We start from the raw sequence: 19,759 nt of genomic DNA, 5'->3' as shown, positions 1-19,759 counted from the left end.
GAACTAGAGTGTATTTTCCTATGCGAAATAAGTCAGAGAAAGAAAAATATCAAATGACTTCACTCATAAGTGGAATTTAAGATACAACACAAATGAACATAAGGGAAGGGAGGCAAAAATAATATAAAAACAGGGAGGGGGACAAAACATAAGAGACTCTTAAATACAGAGAACAAAGGGTTGCTGGAGGGGCTGTGGGTGAGGGGATGGGCTAAATGTGCAAGGGGCATTAAGGAAGGCACCTGTTGGTATGAGCACAGGGGTTTATATGCTGTGGATGAATCACTGTCCACCCTGAAATCATTATTGCACTACATGCTAACTAACTTGGATATAAATTTAAAATAATAATAATAATAATAAAGAATTCAGATCAAGAGATAAACATCTTTTTTTTTTTTTTTCAACATTTTTTATTTATTTTTGGGACAGAGAGAGACAGAGCATGAACGGGGGAGGGGCAGAGAGAGAGGGAGACACAGACTCAGAAACAGGCTCCAGGCTCCGAGCCATCAGCCCAGAGCCCCACGCGGGGCTCGAACTCACGGACCGCGAGATCGTGACCTGGCTGAAGTCGGACGCTTAACCAACTGCGCCACCCAGGCACCCCAACATCTTTTTATTATTATTTATTTTTGAGAAAGAGAGACAGAGCACAAGAGGGGGAGGGGAAGAGAGAGAGGGAGACACAGAATCTGAAGTAGGCTCCAGGCACTGAGCAGTCAGCACAGAGCCCCACTCAGGGCTCAAACTCATGAACCACGAGATCATGACCTGAGCCAAAGTCGGAAGCTTAACTAGCTGAGCCACCCAGTCGCCCCCAGAGATAAGCATCTCAATTGCATATAAATGTTGGAAAGTCTCTTTTTTTACTGAAAAGTAAAATATGCTATTGTGAAAAATAGCAATAGCTATTACAAAAACCTATAGCTCATTAAGCCAATAAGGTCCTTTGTACCAACTATTCCTATATCAACTATGTAACCTTAGACTAACTATACTTATAGAGTCTATCTTAATCGTTCACGATATACTTGGCATTTGATAAAATTTGATTTTTATTTCATCCTCTATCACTATTTAATATTTACCATTAACTAATTTTGTATGTCTATCTTCCATAAACAAAGAAAACTGGATCTGTTTCTGTAACAGGTTCCAGAGAGCAAAGTAAAACTTAAGGTCAGCAAAAGGGGAATGCATAGGCTCATTAAATTTAAACAAAGTAACACATCACAGGCATGGCTGGATCTAGGGGCTTGAAAATTTCATCAGGACTCATTTTCCATCTTTCTATCTCTCAGCCCTCACCTATGTCGGCTCTGTCCCCAGGAGGATCCCTATATACAGTGAAAAGATGGCTTCCAACAGTTCTAGGCTAACTCTGTCAGTAAACTCTGTTTGCCTTAATTTTAGCAAAGGTCCATGGATAAATTCACTGGCTCTGAAAGCCTTGGCTTGGGCCACATGTTCTTTTTGTTCAGTAGAGGTTATACTCTCCCCTGGAGATATACACACACTACATGGACTAAAAATAGATGACATGTAGTTCTATAAGGAACATCAGGAAAATGTTACTAAATGATTAAACACAAAAAAGATTATTTGTACCAGAAACTTAGATTTTTCACTATCTAAGGCTAATAGCCATATGATATACAGATCAAATTGCAGCCTCTACAAAAATACCATGATACTAATATCCTTTCATTTGGGGCTATTCGGAATTCACGTTGTCAGAATACCCACCAGAAACCACCATGTTCCTATCTGATAAAACACATGAGAAGAAAAAAAAATAGGTTCCTAATAAAAACATTTTGAGTTAAACAGTATTAACCTGAAGAAGGGAAAACAAAAAAGAGGGAAACTTGTTCAGATTCACACTTCTTTGCTGCAGCAGCCCAGTGAGTAGCTTAAGGCAACATAAAAGTCCAATACAAGCAAAAAGCAAAAGAAAACAATCAGAAAACAGAAACAAATAACACTCTTGCTGACTGAACCAGAAAATCAGTTCAGGAAGAGGTCTGCTATTACGATGATTCACTTCATCCTTCTAATTCTTAAATCTAAGACCTCTTCACTCCCAACTACAAGACCAGTTCTGCAGCAAGATTTCTAATCCTGAAGAATTTAAGGACCCCAGATAAGCAATCCTATATTAATTTAGCCTTGCTCTCAGTCTCCTACTGACTTTGTTCCCTGGGCCTAATAACTGGATTCTTGCTACATTCCTCAAAATGAAAACCCCACTTGTACTGCAATTCCAAGGCTCCCATGTTCCTAAGTTTCTTTTTCTATATGACCCCAACCCTAAAACATCTCTACTTCATTCATTCATTTTTTCAATAAATTTATATTTAGTGCTGCTAGTTTCTACACATTCTGCTAGGCACCATGGATATAGCATCATCACTGTCCTCATGTTGCAGTTATTGCCTTCCCAGACTCCTCTGATCCCATGCTTTCCCTATCCACTGGGGTGACAGTGGCTTTCCACTATCCCTGCTAAGAACTATCATCTTAATGCCTGACTTTATGAGAGCTCTAGAGAGCACAAACTACAACCAGAGGTGATGTACTATGTTTGTGCCCTCTACGTGCCATTATAGAGTCTGTCTAGATATAAACAAATCAAATTAATTAAGTTAATAAATAAATTGTGTGTTCATGCATTTTTCAACACCCCAGGACAAAACTGACAACAAAAAATTTTAGGGGATTTATGGCTCCCTCATTCCCTTTGGTATGTTTCTGATGTTCACCTATCTTCATCTGGTATTTCCTCCTCCCTTCAACCTGCTACACCTGGACTTCACCCCTACCATCAAGGATGCCTTTTTAGCACTCACTTTTTAGCACTTTATGATCTTCACATGCCTGGTCAGTTCTGCCACTAAGAAGTGAATCTGTGCTCTTTACTAGGAGGGAATTTGAGATATCAGAAAGAAGAAAGCTATCTACTGTCCATCAAATTGGGTGGTAATAGACTAATTACACTGGATTGATACTGAGTATCAAGCTACGGCTTATAAAAATGCCTGACATACAGCATACAGCATGTTATAGTTCTAGAGACGACATTCACACATATTACACAGCTGGAAAATCTCAGAGAACCTAAAATGTTAGCAAGTTACACACAAAGAGGGAACAGAAACCCAACTAGAGGGCTCTTTCCAAGTGTACTCAACACAAGTGGAAAATGAAAATGTCCCCCAAATCTATGGAGGTCTCTAAGGAGCTCAACTGCATGATATTCTGATAAATGCTCACCCCTATTAATCACAAATCTAATCAGACCACACCTGATTTAAATCCTTCATGGCTTCCCACTGTTCTTGGTATAAAGAAAAAAAAAAAACACTTTTGAAAAGTCAGCCTTGTTTTGCATCTTTCCCCAGAGTCCCAAAACTATACCCCCTCAGTTTTCTTCACCTCAGCTGTCCTGCCCTACATTTTCATGTGGAAAACATCATGCTATCTCCTTCCACAGGTTCTTTGCACTTGCCCTTCCTTCTGAAATGCTCCTCCATCATTGCTCAGGAGTTAACTCCTACTGTTCCCATCTGAGTTCAAGCTTCTTCAGTTAATATTACTCAGGCCAATAAAGGTGTGTCCTCTTCCTTCAGAGCATTTATCACAGTTGTGGTATACTTTCTATATTAATATATTTGGAAACTATCAATCTTCTCCAATGAGACTGTAAAGTTCAGGAGAGGAGGAACTGTGTTTATTTTTACTCACCACTGCATCTACAGAACCAACTTACTACTTACTGTGTTTTTAGGCAGTTGGCACATTAGTGATTGACAGCAGTCTTTGGAGTCAGAAAGACCTGGCTTCAAATCCAATTTCCACATTTTACTAGTTCAGATAACTTTGGGATGGTTACCTACTCTCTTAAATCTTAATTTCTTCATTTTTAAAGTAGGAATAATATTAACCTAACCCAACCATACCTTAGATTAATTGTGGAGATTAAAAAATCACGCAGTAGACAAACACAGATGCTTATTTCTTCCAAGGTCCACCACCATTCAAATATACAATTTATATTTGGAAGGAAGGTGAATGATGTTTTGAATTTAATTAAAGAGACCTGTCAAAATTATTTAAGTATAACCTCTACTATGGATCAGTTACCATAAAAGGATAAACTCAAATAAAATGTGTTCTCTGATGCAAGAAACCCTGAAGTGTTAGTGGGATGAATAACTCACATGATATAACTTGTGGGGGTAATTAGACAATGACAATCTGTGCTGTAAATTAAAAGATAAATTAAGGACTAAGGGAAGATCCTTGCACAATTAAGAAAGAAATTCTCCCTACAGCATAGGTTGAAATCATAATATGATTATCAAAAATGACAGTGAAACAGCACGACTCAGCAACTATAAATTCCACTCTGAGATAACCCAGGGGTCAGGCCATATGTCAAGGAAAAACATACACTCGTATGCACACCCACTTCCCTCTAGTATCAATTAAATACATGCCAAATCTAGCTCTTATACATTTATGCTAAAACAATCTGATGACTTCAAGTAAGTAGCTCAGTCATCCAATTTTAATGGTCTTTTTAAATTTATCATCTCAATATTAACATAAAGATAAATATTATGAATTTATACTCCCTAACAGCCTCTTATATGTTAGATCATTGACTTCATTTTAGAAAGAGCAATGGTTATTTTAGATAATCAAACTTGCAGTAATTAAAAAGGAAGGCAATATAAAGTATGAATAATTTTATTAAGGTACCAAAATTTCCAATGAAAGGATTAATAATGAGATTTATGTTTCATATTTCATTAATATAAATAGCTTTTGTAAGTAACATTATTTACTGACTAAATTTTATTACTGTCTTTTGTTGTTTTTTTCCCTTTCTTTCATTGACTGTAATTATGCTTTCTACCTAGAAAATTTTTAACCTGCAGTCATGCTATTGAATGGCTAAGAATTCTAAAAGGTTCATTCCACATCAGAAATATAAGCACACTTCATATGATGTCCTTATTTTACACCACAGGGATGTTTGGATGAAGAGCCTGTTATAGAATAAGAAGCAAAACTCCAGATTCCCGTTCGATTACTTGAAAATTGTCATTAGTGCAAACAGTACACATTTAAACTATCACCCTGGAATCCTAAATCTTAAACTCAACATAGAGATTAAATATCAGCAGAAAAAAAAAACTAAAGTTTTGTTTTTCTTCCACAACATGGAAGAGAGTATACATGCAACAGACATCAAGAACAGGCTAACCAGAGACTGAACAGATGCAAACAGGATGCCAAGCAAAACTCAGCTTTTTGCCAAAGGTTTTCCCCAAGAGGTGAATAACATTATCCACAAGTATAAGGAAACTGCAGAATTGGTTTGGTAATGAAATACTCTTAGCCACTTTTTAACGTACGATTTAACATTTCTGTTTTCTACTGAATAGGACAGGTTTATTAATTATGTCAGAGGGAAACCCATATTTATTATTCAATGAAAAGATAACAGTATTTTAATTTACTTGAGAAGATTTTACCATACGTAAAATCGAAAACATGCATTTTTAAACTGACTTTTGATAGTGTAAGACTATTAATACAATTATAGTGTAATGCTGCAAGATTAAAATTAAATATAAAATTTTCAGGCAGGAGCACTTTGTATTATGTGACGCTAATTGCAACGTATTATAGTTTAAAAAGTCATATTGTAATTTTCATAAAAGCTACATAAGTTGGGCCACTTCATCATTGGAAGGTTAGATAGCCATATAAAGGAATTTGATTTTTAGAATATTTTCTGTTCAATAGTTCATAGGTGCATCACAGATGATTTTCAAACAACAGAAAAATGTAGCCTATCAGTAACACCTATTTTTGTCTTTGACCCACCATCAGTGATCTTCTCTTATTATTGGCACTCAGTGTTTATAAACAGAAATAAAAACTGGCTACTGTGTTTACTGTTTTTATTTTACTAGATTATTTCTAGAATTAGAAAAGCAATCAAACCAAGTCATGAAAAATACAGAAACCCTGCAAAATTGTTGTGAATTAGGCAGTAATGCACCTGACTGGTCCCCAAAGTGTCCAGAGAAACAAAAGCTTTCAGAAGTTTTCAACCATTGCTAAAAGCAGGCTCCACACTTAGCTCCGTGCATTTCAACACTGGAGCAATGTTCATATGTCGTAGACTATCCTACAAAGATACATAAATTGTCTGTATCCTTGACTGGGCACCTGTGACTTTGGAAAATTAAATTTCACATCCATTATTTATGAGGTCAGCACAAATCCCTTGACAGAATTTCAGCCTAATTAGGAAGTATTAAGAAAGGTGCGGATGTCCTAACTAGTTCACATAAATGCTCCACTGGTATAAAAACTAGGTAACTACCTTCTGACTGAGGACAGGTCATGAATCCACTATATTTATACCCAAGATCATCTACAGAAATTCAAATTTGTTTTCCTGTTGTAATTTTGAGTTTTAAGTGTTCAGGACTATCTTGAAGTTTCTTCCATGCCAAAGGAAGCAGGAGGCAGGAGACCAGATATTTTCCTTTTTTTACTCTTTGCCTTTAGGCACCTCTTCCCCCGTTGACTATCATCAGTTCTTTTACTTTACTTCTCCTCATGCCTCTTTGCTCTAATTCCACCAGCTTCTATCCTGCTCCCTCTATTCACTCCTGCTTCCTATCTATAAAATCAAGCAAACCTTAAGATTATTTTAAGTAAAACTCATTTAGGGGTGCCTCAGTGGCTCAGTCGGTTAAGCGTCTGACTCTTGGTTGCAATTCTCTCTCTCTCCCTCTCTCTCTGCCCGTCTCCCCTTGCACTATCTCTGTCTCTCTCAAAATAAATAAGTGAATAAAAACTTTAAGCAAAAATCATTTAAAACATATATTGTTTTGGGGTGCTGGGTGGCTCAGTCAGTTGGGCGGCCTATTACAACTCAGGTCATGATCTCGCAGTCTGAGTTTGAGCCCCACATCGGGCTCTGTGCTGACAGCTCAGAGCCTGGAGCCTGCTTCTGATTCTGTGTCTCCCTCTCTCTCTGCCCCTTCCCTACTTGCTCTCTGTCTCTCTCTCTCTCAAAAATAATAAACATTAAAAAAAATTTTTTTTAAACCATATATTGTTTTGGGGTGCTTTGGTGGCTCAGTCAGTTAAGCATATGATTCTTGATTTCAGCTGAAGTCATGATCTCACTGTCTGTGAGTTTGAGCCCTACATCAAACTCTGTCAGCACAGAGCCTGCTTATGATTCTCTCTCTCCCCCTCTCTCTCTTTTTGCCCATCCCCTGCTGGCACTCTCTCTCAAAATCAATAAATAAACATTTTTTAAAATATATGTTTTAAATGTGAATATTATATATGGGTTTCAGTTTTTCTATTTTTACCAGAACACAAATTTGTCACCACAAAACTTTCATATATTTTGTTATAATACTTCATTATGGTTAGTCAGTTTTAAGACTCAGTCATTCAAGAAGTATTTACTGGATCTGTCCAATATTCGGTCCATGACAGAATTTATAAGGGATCAAGGACAGGTTGTGGGGACAGAGGAGGACCAGAAGATACTTAAATCTGGTTTCACTCCCCCTAAAATTCTTTAAAAAAAAAAAAGGCATAAGCATTTAAATAACATTATGCTCAAAATGTATGTTACTACTGAGGCAGGATGGCAGGCTGAGCACAAACATTTACCTTTCTCCCTTTCAAATAAGACTGAAATGAATCTACAAATGCAGAAAAGGGAATGTGATAGCAAAAAGTGAATTAGGAAGGGAAGCAGAATGGACAGTAAGTTCTGAGTCGTCTACAAAGTTTAATGAATTTGGAGAAGACAGGTTACAGATGGAATTATTGGTGTGACAATATGTATGAAGACAAAACATGGAACAGCAGATGACGGCTGTACAGAAGGCAGGTCTATTTTGCCTGAGAGGTCCCAGAAAGGTTTTAACAACACAACCCGCAGGCATGGAAAGCAAAAATAGGTTGTACAGCAATACTGAGGGTATTAAAGGGCTAACTACTGAACAGCTGGCTAAGTCCTTCCCACTTTCACTTTCAGACAACTGGCAGAAATACCACATAATGCAGCCTATCCCTAAAGAATTTAGATATTTTTCCTTGGAAGGCTTACACTCCAAAGGAAAGCATCAGACTGTCTGTTACACAGTACACATCTATCTACCAGTCAACATGCCTACTCAAGTTTACGTAGTTTTTACTCAGGGGGACATAGCAATATATAACGGCATAGGAAAGCTACACCAGCCAGTTATGCTAATAAAACTTCCCAATTAACAAGTAAAAATGATCAACCATGCACTACCAGACATTTGAAGAAAATAAATAGCACAAGACTAGTCTAAGAAATATTGCATCCATATAATAAAAATAGGTTTCTATGAGGGGAAAAAGGAGTAAATTAGAGAATAAGATTTTTTTTAATTTTTTTTAACGTTTATTTATTATTGAAAGACAGAGAGAGACAGAGTGTGAGCAGGGGAGGGGCAGAAAGAGAGGGAGACACAGAATCTGAAGCAGGCTCTAGGCTCTGAGCTGTCAGCACAGAGCCCGACGCGGGGCTCGAACTCACAAACTGCGAGATCATGACCTGTGCCAAAGTCAGACTCTTAACCGACTGAGCCACCCAGGCGCCCCGAGAATAAGATTTTAAGGGAGATTAAAAATATAATTACTGAAATATAGTATGTGTGCCAACTATACTCAAAATGTTTTAAAAAATATAATTATTGAAATTAAATTTCAATGGAAGAACTAAAATATAAAGTCAAGAAAACCATGGAGTAAAAAGAAAAAGATAATAAAATGGTAAGATAGAAATACAGATGTGTAGATATTTCAAATTTTATTGTACTTTAATAAACAATATACAAGATATAATTTTTTTATGATTACAAAACCTGCAAAGAGACAAGAAATTCACAAGCAAGAGAATACATACACATTTTCCTTGATGGGATTACATCCCAATAAACCCAATATATGCTGGAAATATCCTAAGTCAATAATGCATTTAATACACCTAACCTACCAAATACAGTATCTCAGCCTAGCCTACTTTAAACACACTCAGGGGGCGCCTGGGTGGCTTAGTCGGTTGGGCGTCCGACTTCGGCTCAGGTCACGATCTCACGGTATGTGAGTTCGAGCCCCGCGTCGGGCTCTGTGCTGACTGCTCAGAGCCTGGAGCCTGTTTCGGATTCTGTGTCTCCCTCTCTCTCTGACCCTCCCCCGTTCGTGCTCTGTCTCTCTCTGTCTCAAAAATAAATAAACGTTAAAAAAAAAAAAATTAAACACTCAGAACACTTAAATTAGCCTATAGTTGGGCAAAATCATCTAACACAACGCCTATTTAATAATAAAGTGTCTGGGGCACCTGGGTGGCTCTGTCGGTTAAGCGTCCGACTTCGGCTCAGGTCATGATCTCGCAGCGTGTGAGTTCGAGCCCCACGTCATACTCTGTGCTGGCAGCTCGGAGCCTGGAGCCTGCTTTAGATTCTGTGTCTTCCTCTCTCTGCCTCTTCTCCTGCGCTCTCTCGCGCTCTCTCGCGCTCTCTCTCTCTCTCTCTTTTCCTCTCTGAAAAATAAGTAATAAGGGGCACCTGGGTGGCTCAGTCAGCTGAGCGTCTGACCTCAGCTCAGGTCATGATCTTACAGTCCAGGAGTTCGAGCCCCGCGTCAGGCTCTGTGCTGACGGCTCAGAGCCTGGAGCCTGCTTCAGATTCTGTGTCTCCCTCTCTCTCTGCTCCTCCCCTGCTCATGCTCTGTCTCCCTCTGTCTCAAAAATAAATAAAAACATTAAAAAATTTTTTAAAAATAATAAACATTAAAATAATAATAATAATAATAATAATAAAGTGTCAGATATCTCATGTAATTTATTGAATTCTATACTGAAAGAAATAGAATGGTTGTGTGGGTACTCAATCCACACAGTGGGTTGACTGACTCTCAATCTTGGCTCAGGTCATGATCTCATGGTTCATGAGATCAAGACCTGCATCACACTCTGAACTGACAATGTGAAACCTGCTTAGGATTCTCTCTCTCCCTCTCTCTCTCTGCCCCTCACCCACTCATGTGTGTGCTCTCTCTCTCAACCTCACTCTCTTTCTCAAAATAAACATTTTTTTTTAAAAAAAGAATGGTTGTAAGTGTATTGATAAGTTTATCCTCGTGATCATGTGGCTGACTTGGAGTTGTCACTGCCCAGAATCATGACAGAGTATCATATTGCATATTGCTAGCTCAGGGAAAGATCAAAATTCAAAATCCAAAGTATGGTTTCCACTGAATGTATATGGCTTTTGCATCATCATAAAGTTAAAAAGAAACTGTAAGTCGAACCATTAAAAGTCAGAAACGGTCTATATCCTACACAAGCAAGATACAATGATTGAAAAATGGGGTATTCAGGAGATAAATGGAAACTCTATAAAAGAACTAAAGGGAAATTCTAAAACTAAAAAATACAGTATTTGAATTTTAAAAATTCTTTCAATGAACTTAACTTCTAGACTGCACAATGCAGAAGAAAGAGTACTACACTTGAGAGTTCAGAAGTGATAAGAATATATGGATAACACTTTAATTATTTTAAACATCACTTTCTACTATAGTTACTATTACACATGCAGCTTTAGCTTCTGACCTTTCAGATTTGATTTTGCCCAACTGCTATGAATGACATCATTGGTTTCTTCATAGGTAATATATTTGTAATTGAGATAAAAACTCAAAAGTGGTAGGTGGTATCTGGAGTCTAGTATAGCTGTCAGCTTCCCATTGGTGTGACTAACCAAGGAAATAAATCAGCTTTCTTTTTTTTTTTTATGTTTATTTTTCAGAGACCGAGCAAGAGAGAGACAGAGTATAAGTGGGGGAGGGGCAAAGAGAGGAAGACACAGAATCTGAAGCAGGCTCCAGGCTCTGTGTCAGCACAGAGCCTGGAGCTGTGAGATCGTGGCCTGAGCCCAAGTCAGGTGCTTAACAGACTGAGCCACCCAGGCAACCCTAAATTCACTTGCTTTTCTACTCACATATGCTATTCCATAAGAACAAGCCCAATAATTCCTAAAATAGATTATATTTCAAAGGTTTGACAATTTAGAGCAAACGTAAAAAAAAAAAAAAGAAAAAAGAAACACTAAACTAAAAGAAATTTAGTTTAAACTAAAATATTTTTCAAACCTACCAAGGATACAACCACATTGCATTGTCCCTGCCACATAGCAAAACACAAAGAAAAAAATACATCTCTGAGTTATTTCCTTCAATCAAAGAGTTGCTGAATTGATCTGCTGAATAATTCTGATATCTCTGCTTTGCTTTTGACAATAATTAGTCTCATAACCCTGATTATTTATTCCCTTAAGTTTAAAATAAAAATAGTTTATTTAAATTGCTTTCCTCTAGTTAATGGATGTTTAATGAATAATGTTTAATTGAATTAAACGTTTGTTTAAATATTAAACATTTAATGAATAAGACAGAATAAGCACCATATATGTTTTATGGCATCTTTCTGATAATAGCTTTGTAAGGGTCTATATTCTCTTTCCCAAAATATTAAAATATACATAACACAAAGCATAACACAAATTCCAAGCAAAAATACAAAGCCATTTCTCCAAAGTAAGCAATAGTATTAACTAAAAGTCCTTTATTATAGAAAATGAACTTGCCTACAATATTTCCAAGTTCAAAGTTTGTCATTTTCCCATTTCTCTTTCTCCGTTCATCTTCTAGGGCTTGGGGCTCACCTTCCCAATCCCAGACATACCATACCTTCTTGTTGGTCTTTAGATGTCAAGTGAGCCCACCTTAGTACCCTCTGCTAAGGTTTGCCTTACACTGAAGAACCACATGGACAAAATTACTTCCTTCTTCTCTCTTTCTGACCCCCTCAAAATGTCCATTAACTAGAGAAAAGCAACTTAATTAAACTAAGCCACACTGGATTCTGAATGATTGATTAATAGACTACTTGACCCTCCCTGGGACATTTTTATTTTTAAAAAGGAGACTGTAATCTAAGTGAATCAGTAATGGACAGAACTTGACACAGTTCAAAAAAGTAGGGGGAAATATATAGGCTCATTCCAGGAAAATATGTTTTGATAGAAGAGCCTTCCGAGGGTCTCTTAAATTATCCCTGTTGGTGGCCACCTAACTCAGCCTCAGTTCCTGACTAGGAGAATAAAGCATTGACTGAAATGCCCTTTTCCAGTTTTATAAGTGAGCAGCAAAGTACTCTCAAAGGGAAGACATTTGACTTTGAAACAGACTTCAGAAGTTGAAGTATGGTTTATTACTCCTCCGGGTGAACTGAGAAATATAAATGCTTCTTTTAACTTGGAGTCAAAATCCCAAGAGCCATCCTTAAACACCAAATATCACTATGACAAAGGTCAAATCCTCTGTCATGTGGAAATGACCCTACAGATACTCTTTTTAGATTAATCACATGTTTTTTTAACTTTTAATTGGAGGATGAGAGTGAGCACCAGAAATATGTGATATAACCACATATTATGGAGACACAAATGAGAATATAATAGCAGAGGAACCTCTACAAACTTCAAGGTAAAGTTCAGCCTCTCACCTCATCAATCCTACCTTCTAGATCATCTACACATACACACACACACACACACACACACACACACACACACACACACACACATTCAGTGATGGTAAAAAGCCCTATTTCCCAAATATTATTTATAGAGTATCCTCTTAAAATTTAGCTAAGTATCACCTAAAAACTTTGGAATAACACTGATAATAAAACTGCTAACATGTCTTTATTGTTGACAAAATAGGTTAGACGTAATTACAACACCCTTTTTGCTTTAACAGTATTTTTTTTTCCTGCTTTAACCCTGGTATAAAATACAAAGAGAAGGAACTGTTTACTTCTTGCCTCCAGTTTCATCTATGTAAACTGAAGCTGATCTTCCACTCTAGCTAATTATAAATCTTGCCCTCCCCTACAACAAGATGACCACACAGACCTCTGTGGTCATGACAAAAGTCATTAGCATTTTACTTTGTTGTAACAGTTGTAAAAATCAACAATTTGACCCTTATTATGAGTCAACTGCATTAGCATCTCAAGGATCTCTTCTGCAGAAATGTCAGGCTATACCTATACCTATTCTTTGGTGAATTTTTTCCCTGCATTAAAATATCTACTTAGCCCCTGGTGAACTTTTTCACTGCATAAAAACATTATACTTTGCCTTAATTTTCAAAATTCACTTGGTTGGTTGAATAGAAAACTACCATACAAGAAAGACATAGTTGCAATATCTATCCCCCAAACAAGAAAAGTTTAATTGATATTTTTTTCCTTTTAGCTCTAAAAGTAAATTCCACTTCATTGCTAAGTAAACCTTCTACACCAAAATGTGCACCATTAATTTAAAATCTGCCTTCTGAAAACTTCTCATCAGAGGTACATTTTGAATAGGGTACCCCAGGGCAAAAGAGCATATTTAACAAATGTCTAATTTGGCCTATTTTTTAAAGACATGAACCCACAGGAAGGGGAAGAATAGGAGAGAAAACAATAGCAGCTAAGTTTTGGAAGGCAGAGAGCAGATACACACCCAGACCCAAGAAAGTTCAATCTTAAGGGGTCAGTGAGAAAAGCCAAGAACTAATAGTTACACAACAGATTCTCCACAATGTTCAGCAAATGTTAGTACCAGTTACTCTACAACTGAGGATAAAGTGGGGTAGGCAGGTGGAAACCTAAAATAAGTAGGATTTGATAAAGGCTATTTGAAAAGTAGTTAGACATCTATATGTCTTCCCCTATTTCACTTTCCTGAGTAATGACCCTCACCCCTGCCCACTTCCCCCTCTACCACTCCCACTGAGGTCTAGAAAGAGTAAAACAGAAAGTCTTTAAATCAGGGGAATCCCAAGCAACTGAGGACATGGGAACCTTACTGAAAACAAGAGATTGAGTAACTGTGCATACAGGATACAAGGTGCTGAGACATATTCCTTCCACCCCCATACCCTCTTTTTTTGGTGCCAGAAGACTGATAGCTAGAACTTCCTCCAGAAAGGAGATTAGAATGCATTTCTCTAGGGAGGTTGATCAACCTAATCAATGGCCTATCTCCCACAGTAAAGCTTAAATTTGACATTGCTAAAATACTCGGAGCTTCCAAAAAGCTTTTCAGCCCCCATTTAGGGAAGACAGCCCAAAACAAACATCTTATTTAAGAAGCAACTTGTATGACACAGAGGCTATTCAGGGAGGAAAAAAAAAAAAACGTTTTAAAAAAATCAGAGCAGGGGCGCCTGGGGGGCGCAGTCGGTTAAGCGTCCGACTTCAGCCAGGTCACGATCTCGCGGTCCGTGAGTTCGAGCCCCGCCTCAGGCTCTGGGCTGATGGCTTGGAGCCTGTTTCCGATTCTGTGTCTCCCTCTCTCTCTGCCCCTCCCCCGTTCATGCTCTGTCTCTCTCTGTCCCAAAAAAAATAAAATAAAAAACGTTGAAAAAAAATCAGAGCAGTAAGTCAAAATATCTCATCCATGATCAAAAGACTAAAATATCACAAATAAGAAATATTCAAAGAACAGCCATAAAATGAACTATTAGAAACTAAAAAGCAGGATTTCAAAATCAGTATAAGGGTTAGGAGATAAAATTGAAGCAATCACCCAGGATCAAAAGGATAAAAAGATGTGAAAAAGAGAGAGAGAAAGAAAGAGAGAGAGAGGAAAGATACAAAAGGTAGGAGACGATTCTAGGAAGTCAACAACTATAAAGCAGGATTTCCAGGAAGACAAAACAGAGGAGAGAAAATCATCAATAACGTAACTCAAGAATTTTTCATCTCTTCAACCAGAACGACTGAAGTTTGAGAAAGAATTGAGCTGGGTGCCCTTTAGTGCTGTTTCTCCATGTTTAATTTTGTGAAGAAAACGAATCCAAATACCATCAAATATCTAAGCCAAATAGAACATTCTTCACTTAAAGTATTAGAATCTTATTTGATTCATCTCTATCCCGAGCTGGAGCAAACTGATCCATCTCTAAATAAGGAATACCATTAAAGAACTCTCATTGGTTAGTCCTCAATAATGTTCTTCTCTCCCTAGAAAAACAAAGAAACCAGCAGGTGGCAAAATTATTATTCCAGAGTCTTTAGCACAGATTGCTTGTTGGATTTTCTCATAATTTGACAAGTAGGAAATCTGCTCTGACCCATTTAGAACCCCAAAGCTTCATTACAAACCTCCCCAGAACTGGAAATCTGCAATTCATTAGGAACATGCTGGGATCCAGGGCTTCATGAAGGAGTTGCCTAAATTGGAGAAGGCAGTTGAAAAGAGTCTTCTGAATTCTTTCACATTTCTAAAAATAAGCAGGAGACTCTCTGGATAAGCTTAAAATATAGAAAATCAAACAGAGCTTAGGTCCTAGGTTCTTTAATACTCATCAGAATAAAACCTTTACACACTACCCAAACTTCTCAAATACAGAGAATTAGGTTTAAAAATTGCAAGACATTCCAAGAGGAAATACTGAAGAGCAAATTTCCATCAGGTACTGATCAAGGAACTTCACTCCAAAATAGTTTATGTTGATATTTCCATACCATAAATCATATTAGAAGCTTGTAACTTCCACCCCTTGAAAACATATAATTGGCTATGCTATACTGGAAACAGCTCTAGAAAATGATCATCTCATCACTAGAATTGTATTAATAACCTGTTTGGAAAGAACCACCCAGTTTCTATATCAAGTTAATTGTCTTAAGTCTACAGAGTAATTACTAAAGATGAACAAGGTAATGTTTTTACACTTTATCACTTCAAAAGTATAAACATAGTATTTTTAGTATGTTTTAGAATTCCATGATAACTTTTTTCATAACAAATCACAAATATCCACCAGGTGTCCAGAATAGTTACTAGTTATTCTAATAATCACTTATTCACCTCTGTTCCACCTCACATAGGAACAGCTGAGAATGATTTCTCTGACCTACGTCTTGTTCTATCATTAGCATTTGACCAAATGGACAGAGACCATCAATAGTAAAAAAAAAATAAATGTATAATGCTCACATAGAGCCTATATATTACCACTTTCAAATCTGAATCACATTATTACAGTTAAAATCTGAGATTTTTCTCATGCCCCATTCAATACACATCTTTCAAGAAATTAAATATGTCTGCATCCGAGTACACAAAAAATCTATATCTAAATAACATGGATTGTTTAGTGATGGGACTGACTTTTAGAGGAAAGCAACAAAAACAATGTAAGTGTCCTACTCTTTGAGACTGGCATAATTTTTTCTCAAAGAAGTGCTGGTCTGTGTTGACAACAGTTGTAATAGCTCAGCATTATGTACTGAATACTAAATGTATTTAATTTGGCAAAATTATTCAACTTTTAAGTGAAAAAAATTATGTATCTCAAATATGTGAGTCAACTCACAAAGTTACAATTATATAGTTTATAATTGAGTTAGCATGAAGTTGCAATACTATGTAAAATCAGACACTGGCCCGAGGCCTTAATTGTCTTTACACACGATGTGGTAAATTAGTAACCTCCACTTAGAATTCTTCCTTCTGAGGCCTACAGAAGGGAAGGCTTTCCATCCTATAAGGCTCAAAACTCTGAGAGCTAACAGACAACATGTTTCCATCTTATAAAACAGCAAACATTGTTGACTATATATCTTAACATCTCTAAACAAAAAAACTTTATCAATATAATTTTGTCAAATCCTACAATAAAACGTGTTTCTCTGGACAAACTTTGTGACCAAAAAAAACTGCCTTTAAACGCTTTTTTAAAAAAAACAGATAATGAATACTACTTAACCCAATCGATACTGCTTAACTACTTACCTCTTGCCTTAGCTCCAATGAAACTTCTAGAAACAAATTCACTGCCCCAAAGTTATAATGAGCTCAGCAGCTTGATAGTACCTAATCCCTGTATTCTTCCTTTATTCTTTTTTTAATCTATAATTATCCACCTTTAAAATTTTTGTTTAAAATTTTTAAAACCAATTCCAAATAAGTCATAAATAATTGAATTCATTTTCTAGACCCCTGACAACCCTGTGATTATTTCCTACTTCTCACATATGTCTGCCTTCATTAGACACCCAAAGAATTCTAGAATCAGAATATTTCCTTGTAATCTACTAGATGATAATTGGCTGTTACTATAGAACTACTTATAACAAGGTGAGCCTTTCTATTCTAGGCAAGAATTCAGGCTAACCTCCTTTGTGGAGAATACCAAATCTGACCACAGAAAACAGTAAAATACCTCACAAAAGGAAGAATCCACTTCCAGCATGTAAGATTTAGAAGAATCAATAAAAGTTGACTGAAAGATGAACATTTCTTATTTTTCATTTCTTAAAATATTTATCATGTAAGTATAAAGTTACAATTATCCATGATGATTAAAACTTCAGTATTTATAAATGTCAAGTATTAAATTACATCAAAAAACTTGATCATTCTCAATGTTCTATTCAAATACAACATCAAACGCAAAACTATCAAATGTTGCACAGTTGCCAGATCTAGAATATTGAAATAACACTGAAATTATCTCTCACTGGCTTAAACTTATAAGCGTTAGCTCAGCCTGACTGCACTTAATAGCAAATGGTTTAAATACTATGATTTGCATCTTATTTTCATACACACACTGATGGATTCGAGATAGATACCTTCTCATGGGTCATTCTTCTCTCCTGCATCATGAACATCCATCAGTGGTCTTCAGTCAAGGGTGATTTTTACCCCCAGGGTGAGAGAACATTTAGCAATGGCTGGAGACAATTTCAGTTATTACAACTGAGTGTAGTGCCACCAGCATCTAGATAACTACAATGCCCAGAACAACTCCCCTGGCCACCCACAATTACCCTGCCCAAAATGACTATTCTGTGGAAGCTGAGAAACCCAGCTACAAGGACTAACACTCAAAATCTCCTATTAGGTGCTAGGCCTCAGCTTGCAATAAAAACCTCAGATGCTATGCCTCAACCTGTAATAAGGAAGGAGAAAAGAGAACTCAGGCTGGGATATAATTCCTTATATGGTCAATTTAACTCTGAAATGTATTCTACATTTCAGCACTCAAAGACTGTATCATTAAGTTCTCATTCTAGTCACTAACCCTTTCATTCAGTCAAGAATCTTCTTTATGCCTTTCCAGACCAATGCTAGAAGATTCCCCTGTATAATTAAAATTAAGTATAATTTTTAATAAAAGCTCACAGAGAAGCTTAAGTAGAATACATTTTACCAATCACTAGTTCTTCAATGTCCTCCCTTTAAAACATTTAACTTTTAACCTCCAAAAGAAGTTGATTGTTCATCTATAATTTTCATGTTTTTATTATAGTTCTGACAGTTCTTAGAAACTCCAGCATTGATCACAAAGAGAGATGCTCTAAAATGCAAATCAAATGTGCTCACTATATTAAAAACTGAATAGTACCACAATCAAAATAACAGAAGTTGAAGTCCTCTGATCAGATGCTTTCTATAACATATGAAATACTAGACAAATTTAAGCTTTGCCTCAAATTTATATGCTTCCAAGCTATTCAAATATAAAACAAGCACTAACAAATGGGCAACCTTGTCCACTGCAAGGCTAATAAATCAAAATCACCAAGGTAAGTTAACTGCATTTCCAGTGGATGCAGATTTATCATCAGAGGCCTGATAATCATGCAACCACTAGAAAAAGCAATGTGTTTTCCATGACCTTGGTCATAATTCACCAACAACACTGACTTGTAACTTTTCACTATTATGTCACAGTGGGCACACTCTAAAAAAGATTTCAGAATTTTTGGACTTCTGAATGAAGAACATGCATGTTTCCATCTGATTTTTTTTTTTATATTAGAACTCAGTATAGAAACTATAAACACCTGATACTTGAAAAATAGAACAGTAGATAAAAAAAAAAATGGAAGAAAAGCAGGACTTAAACGCCTTGGAATTTTTCTGAAAATGAAAAGCTAAATAGAAGTTTGAGTTGGTCCAAATGCAGAAGCCTCCAAACTTGCACATTTCAGCAATTACTATATCTCTTATATCTGGTCATTTCTTTTAGTTGACTTCCTCACACCCAACTGGTAATAAAGCAAGCAGGAATGTCACCAAGGTTGAAATAAAGACAGAAAAGTTCCCAAGCATTCCATTCTATAAGTAGTTTTATTTTGATCTCCACTAGTGGAGAAAGGCCTAGCTGCCACAAATGTTTCCAAGATGGAGAAAGTGGTTAAGAGATGCTGATATCTTTCTAGGCTTTTCAGAGATTAATCAAAAGTATAGCAAATCCCTTCAAGAACACAAGATGGAGGAAACAGGGAATAAGGTGCTACCACAATGGGCAACAAGTCAAGGTAATATATTTACCGAACTTTCCCCTTGGCTTCCAAGCTTAGAATAATGGAGAATAGAAATGATGAGGTTTTTTAAAATATTTAAACAGAGGGGTTTTGTTTTGTTTTGTTTTGTTTTGTTTTTTTGTCTTAGGACAACAGACCAAATATCCAGAGGATAAAATAGTGAAGAAGCACACTATTTGAAGAATTGCTTAAAACTGAAAACCTGGGGGCACCTGAGTAGCTCAGCACTGACTCTTGATTTCAGCTCAGGTCCTAATCTCATGGTTTGCG

The 19,759-nt window shown here is 36.7% G+C and overlaps 1 protein-coding gene across 1 annotated transcript in view; it reads right to left on the bottom strand.

Moving 5' to 3' along the window:
* Positions 1–17,191, bottom strand: part of IQCM (IQ motif containing M) — a 454,074-nt gene extending 436,883 nt beyond the window's left edge. The window contains exon 1 of the mRNA XM_019441304.2: positions 16,947–17,191. The gene's annotated coding sequence lies outside the window, so the exon portion shown is untranslated. The remainder of the gene's footprint in view (positions 1–16,946) is intronic.
* Positions 17,192–19,759: the final 2,568 nt, after the last annotated feature.

The sequence above is a fragment of the Panthera pardus genome, unplaced genomic scaffold, assembly GCF_024362965.1.
Source record: "Panthera pardus isolate Hobbes unplaced genomic scaffold, ASM2436296v1 HiC_scaffold_13, whole genome shotgun sequence".
NCBI lineage: Eukaryota > Metazoa > Chordata > Mammalia > Carnivora > Felidae > Panthera > Panthera pardus.
Note: the sequence above shows the minus strand (reverse complement) of the source record. Positions and strands in the feature narration are given on the sequence as shown.